The following is a 5912-nucleotide window of genomic DNA, read 5'->3' as shown; positions in this document are numbered from 1 at the left end:
CAAAGTCATATCAAGTAGAATATTATGGCAGCAATCCTGAAAAGTTACGAAGAGTTTACTCTATGACTATAGTGATTTATTCCAAAAAGACCATATGGTCAATATCAGAAAATAGATCAGCTGATATAGAGAGTGCTAAGAAGATAAAAGAACAAAGCAGTTAAAACACTGATATTTTAAATAAAAAATTAGCACTCTTTAAATAAAATGTTAAATAAACTGAAGGATAGATATATCTGACAATCTTCTGAAAGTGAAATAAGAAAATTTTATATGCACTGTTCTCCCCATGTGCCATGACTATATAAGTCTTTTTAATTTAGTTAAACCATTAGATTCTTATGATGACACTGTTATCTAAGAACAATCTCAACTGCATTTGCAAAGGAGGTACAGGAAAGCTTTATAATCTTGCTTTGGGTCCTATAATTTCTAGCTGATGTTCAAACTCTATCTTCAAACTTATTATCTGAATACTTACTCAGTCATTCACTGCTGATCAATGTAAAGGAGGAACACAGACATGTACGATAAACGGGAAGCTCAGGCTTTGGGCTTGGGAAGGTGTGATGCGGTGTCATGAGAAATTTGCTGGATTTAAGGTGTAGAAACTCCCTATGCCTTGTATTTATATTTACATACATTTTATGAACTAGATTTTCACAATTTCTAGTGAAACCGATACTATGAGGTTACAGTTTTAGAAACTTCAGTTTCTCTGGAGATGTGTTTAAAGATCATCGTAATGAAACTAATACCAAAGTTATCATACCTAGGTGGATGTAGAAGAAATGCACCAATGGTAATAAGTTATTGGGACCTCCAGAGGAGTATGCTGGAAACCAAAGGAAGAGGCAGGAAGTATGTGGAAAACCATCTGGTCTTATAAACTCCAGGACCAACCCTAAAACAAGGGCATATCTCTGTCCTTAGAGGTTTAAAAGTCCCAAATATCCTCAGCACTATCCCCATTTAGTTGAAATGAGGTTGATTTTTCACTTAAGATTTCAAATAGTATATATATGTACTATTTTTATAGTGCTGGGTTTGACTTACATATAAGGCAAGCACTCTACCAGTGAGCTACATCCCCTGACCAACATTTTTTTTCGACACTCAAACATAGTATTTTACATTTATGCACGCTCCCTCCACCTTGTTTCTTTCAATTTCTCACCCTCTCTCTTTTAACTGTGTTTCCCATCTATCTCAAGCTGTTCTCCCATTCACCAGCTTCTACTTTCTTCCATAGTTCTAGAAACTTTTTGTATCAAGTTTTTTATGATTATGCATAGTGAATCTTTAGTACAGGAGGGGGGTGGGCATATGACACTACATAAAGGTTGGTTGCGATTCCAAACAAAACAAAAGATCCCCATGCCATCCTGTTCCATTCTACATAAAATTGGTAGAATGTTTGATTCTTCCCAACCACAACATGTGTTTTTCTTTATTGTCAGATATTTTATATCTAATTTAAAAATTCATTTATGTGTGCTCAGTTGATAGAAATCTGAATCATATGTGCCCAGACCTTGCATTCTAACTTCCATTTTTCTCTAAAAAGTCCCATGTTCTGAAAGATGGCATTATTCTCGAAGAAAAAGCATTAATTATGTCAAGGCTCTCTGAGATGTGGCGCTGATTGCTACTAAAACATAAAGTCTTTAAAGAAAATGAATCACTTTTTTTGTCTCCACCCTAACTAATCATAGTACAAGTTTCATTTCCTTCTTTTCTTGGGAAAATTGGACCTAAAGTTTCAAAGAAAAGTTCTAAATATATTTTAAGCAATAACTACATTGTTGCAATAAGTGTAGAGCCTTGGGCAAAGTCCTGACACACACACAACACAAATTGCAGTGGGATTCCTTTACATTTTAGCTTAGTAGTGAATCAGTTCTTCAAACCATGGTCATGCCTCACATGTTGCAGGTCCCCATGGGCAGTGAAATTAGAGGTAAACTACACAGTCATTTGCTGCTAAGGATTTACAAAGAAATAGAATATAGTGCATAAGTGCATGCATAATTATTCCCAGCAACAGAAAAAACATGGAAAAAATTCAACCAATTTGCCGTTGCATACATGCTAATTGCTATCTATTAGAGGTGTGCCATCAAGAATGGCACACTTCTCTAAGTGAATGGGAAACTGTGAATTAATGAGCTTGTGGGCTCCTAGGTAGAAGAAATTCTGGTCTCACAGGTTCAAATTCTCCAGACTCATGAATATGACACATATATTCATTAAGTGGAATAAATTATCATTTTAGGAGATTACCATTTTCATTCCATCACATTTTCCAATATAGGGGTCCCATTTTGAAAATAATCAGCTTCTGTTGCCAAAGGTTTTTCAGCCTACTTTTTTGGCAAAGGGTCTGGAGCCAAGTTCAGCATCCATTTAAGAAACAGGAGAACACTCAGCACAATTCTATTTTTTAATGACAGGTTAATCCTGCTGCTATAAACCTGACCAAAGAGAGTGCCAGAGACAAAAGCTAAAAAGGAAGATCTTTTGAGAAAGGAGCTCAGGCAGGGAACTGGAGGTGTTCAGATCTGATATGAGAAATAAATGCACCATAGAATGAGTAGAATTCTACAGTGCCAGGAGAGAATGCGTAAGGGAGATCCAAGACAGCAGAAATGAAGGCAAGGTTAGGACTGACAGTCATGTCTAGATGCTGATAACAAAACACAGGGAAACACTTAACAAATATATACATCTCTCCCAGATTAAAATTTAATCTCTAACACGTTTATGTTCAGCTAAACTTTACAATCTGTTAGTAAAAACCAAGTATTATTTAAAACAAATAGGAATCAAAGGGTGTTTAATTTAAAAGGTCAAATACATTCGGGATGATCTACTTTGAAATACAACTGCTTAGTAATTATTTGTATCCAATCAAAGCAGAATTTCTAAATAAAGTAATTTTATTTAAAATATACATTAAAGAATTTATATAGAAATACCTTAGAGTTCCTTTTATGATAAACAAAATGTATTTATTTTTTTTTCCTTGCATATTGGATATGGGAGAAATGTGAAGATGTGCATGTTTTTTTCTCATATATACACAGGCACTCAAACACACAAAAATATATATTCTCACAACTGTTTTCAATACCAAACTCGGAGTTCTAACCAAACACATGGAGTATAATAACAAAATGCAGACATTCAAATTACAAAGGAAATTCAACATTCCTTTGAAACTGTAAGCCCAATTAAATATATTCTTGTAGGAGCTGTCTTGGCCATGGGTTTTAACACAACAATAAAAAGAAACTAATATATACAGATAGCATTAAATTCCAAGTTTTATATATGTTTATATATAAGTCTATATACGTTACTAAGAAATTCAATGTTGTCTGTGGATAATTGCTAATTGGGGAGTCCTTGTCTAACAGGTATGGGTCCCTATATTCAATCCCCAGTTCAGAAAAATAAATGACATACAAAGGCATTTGTACATCCATATTCTTTTCCTCTCCTCCTCATCTCTCTGTCTGTCTGTACCTTCTTTCTCTCTTTCTCCTCCTGCTGAATACGTACACATACATTTTTGTAGATGTAAAAACTAATACAGATAGTAAATTTGAAATAAGCAATATATTAAACTCAAATCATTTCAATTTTTTCTTTTTTATATACAAAAGCAATTTATTTTATTATAAGCACTTACAGTTAGCCATGGAGAACAACAAGCCTGATGGTGAGACAGGTCAACCAAAATACAGATGACATCAAACCACAGTAGTCAAGGACTAACCCCTAAATAAGCATGTCTTAACAATTATTAATGAAGTTTAAAAACAAATATGAACTAGCAATTCACTCTTTCTCAACTATACAGCTTATTAGTGGTATGACTGCCATAAAAAACATACATAGTTATAACTTGGTGGTCCCAAGTTACACACACACACACACACACACACACACACACACACACACACAATATTTCACAGAAAAGAAAATAATAATGTGGAGACATCTCAAGAAATACATTAGTGCAAAAACATAAGGGGAGTAGGAATGTGGAATCTTAAGTAACGAAACCAAGAAGAGTCTAGTTTACATAGCAAAATGCACATCCTGGAAAGTCAGCTGTGAGGACCTTAATGTAGGTATCTATGAGTTGATTTTCTTTAATTCCTGAATAAAAATAACATCTTGCAATATTTATAGTCACGGCTCAGACACCCATCTCATTTGATTCTATTCCTTACCCACTCTGGCCTTCTACTTGAAAATCTGAAAAACTTGGGGATATAGGATAAGAAGAAAAATAATTCCAGATAATATTCTCCATTTCTGAAGTGACTTTAGACCTGGGTTTGGTACTAGAAAATTCCTGAATAAAAATTTAGATTTAAGTCTGTGGTTTTGTTGAATTAAGTCTGCCAAGTAAGATTTAGAAAACACCCATGGTTGGGGCTAATAGTATTGTTGGTGGCACCTATTGTAGCTGAATACTGAACAAGGTTTTTGTCTCAACCCAGTGTTAAATCCATCTCAAGATTCATAGGAAAACAAGAGGAGTCTAAATCACAAGTGCAGACATGACTAGGATCCACCTGCATCCATACTTCTTTTAGGGTCTTCATCATTATACATGTTCTCTGCCACTTGCGACATTTGCATGTAATTGTCTTCTGATGCAAAACAAATCACCCCAGGTTCATTCACATTCCAAGAGAAATCAGATATCTTGACAGTGTGACCACCATAAAGAAACGATAGCTCTGGTATGCTATCTCCTGCATCTTCTGGGGACTGTTATTCCCCACTTTTTCTTAAATCTCAGACATTCAGCCTATAATATAAGCCAAAATAGTCTCATTGGGAGGTGACACCTTAGCTCAGAATGTTTCATCCTTATGTGACACAAAGGAATGCAACTTGAGTTTCAGATTTCTCAGAACCCACAAGACAACAGCCTTGTCAGATCGTATGGCAAGAATGAACTCACTATAAGAATTGAAAGATAGGAAGTTCAGCAGTATGAACATCCACCAAGTGGCTTGGCTTGTAAGTATTGTTTGAAAGAGTATTTCATATCATAAGTTTCTGATCATCAGCTAACCCGAACAGAGCCTTTTAGGGCAGATGCTTGGAAATGTCCTCTACTACAGCTGTATGCCTTATACAGATGGTCTTTGCATGCACTACTTTTCCTTCTTTTGGAGCTGCACTGGTGTCCCATAGACAGATGGTATGCTCTTCTGAAACACTAAGTAAGTTCCCTCTGACATTTGGATTCCAAGGAAGACCATAAACTTCCTTCTGAGCTCCATGTACCTGTCCTTCATCATTGATCATGATTTCTATTTCAATTTTCCTATGGACCGAGCCCACACCTCCCAAATTCCATGTTCACTGTCATAATGTGATGTACCAAACTGAGTGTCATCATTACAGAGCTAATCACTAGCTGTCACTAGGTGTTTTTGTCCATCTGATGTGTATGTTTCCAGGACAAGCAAATGAATGTTGAAATCTCTACCTTCAGGCCTGGTTACATCTTAAGACACTGGGAAGTTAAACTGGGCCACTCCAGGGCATGGGTCATCACCAAATCATAAAGAAAAGGGTTCTCCTCATTGATCACATGCTCTGCCACCACATTGTCAATGGCAGCTTCTTGTCATCCATGGCATCGTAATGCCATGGAGGGGTTGGGAGATTCTGAAGTCATGTGTTGCAGGAGGGGCACAAAGACTACTGGCCTCAATAAAATTTATCGATGCAAACATTTTTCTATATGATCTTAAAAAGAATCCTAAAATCAAATTAAAAGGATAATTCCATCTATAATAATATAAAAATAATTTAATTTTAATAAAAATATAATAAAATTAGTAGAAAATGCTGATAATCAAAATATTTTTGTGAAATAT

At 35.4% G+C, this 5912-nt stretch overlaps 1 pseudogene; it reads right to left on the bottom strand.

Moving 5' to 3' along the window:
* Window positions 1-4578: 4578 nt before the first annotated feature.
* LOC127215504 (histone-binding protein RBBP4-like) lies at window positions 4579-5653 on the bottom strand (annotated as a pseudogene).
* Between the last annotated feature and the right edge of the window lie 259 nt (window positions 5654-5912).

The sequence above is a fragment of the Phodopus roborovskii genome, unplaced genomic scaffold (assembly GCF_943737965.1).
Source record: "Phodopus roborovskii unplaced genomic scaffold, PHOROB, whole genome shotgun sequence".
In the NCBI taxonomy this organism is placed as follows: Eukaryota; Metazoa; Chordata; class Mammalia; order Rodentia; family Cricetidae; genus Phodopus; species Phodopus roborovskii.
The sequence above is the reverse complement of the archived record's forward strand: the minus strand, read 5'-3'. Positions and strand labels throughout refer to the sequence as shown.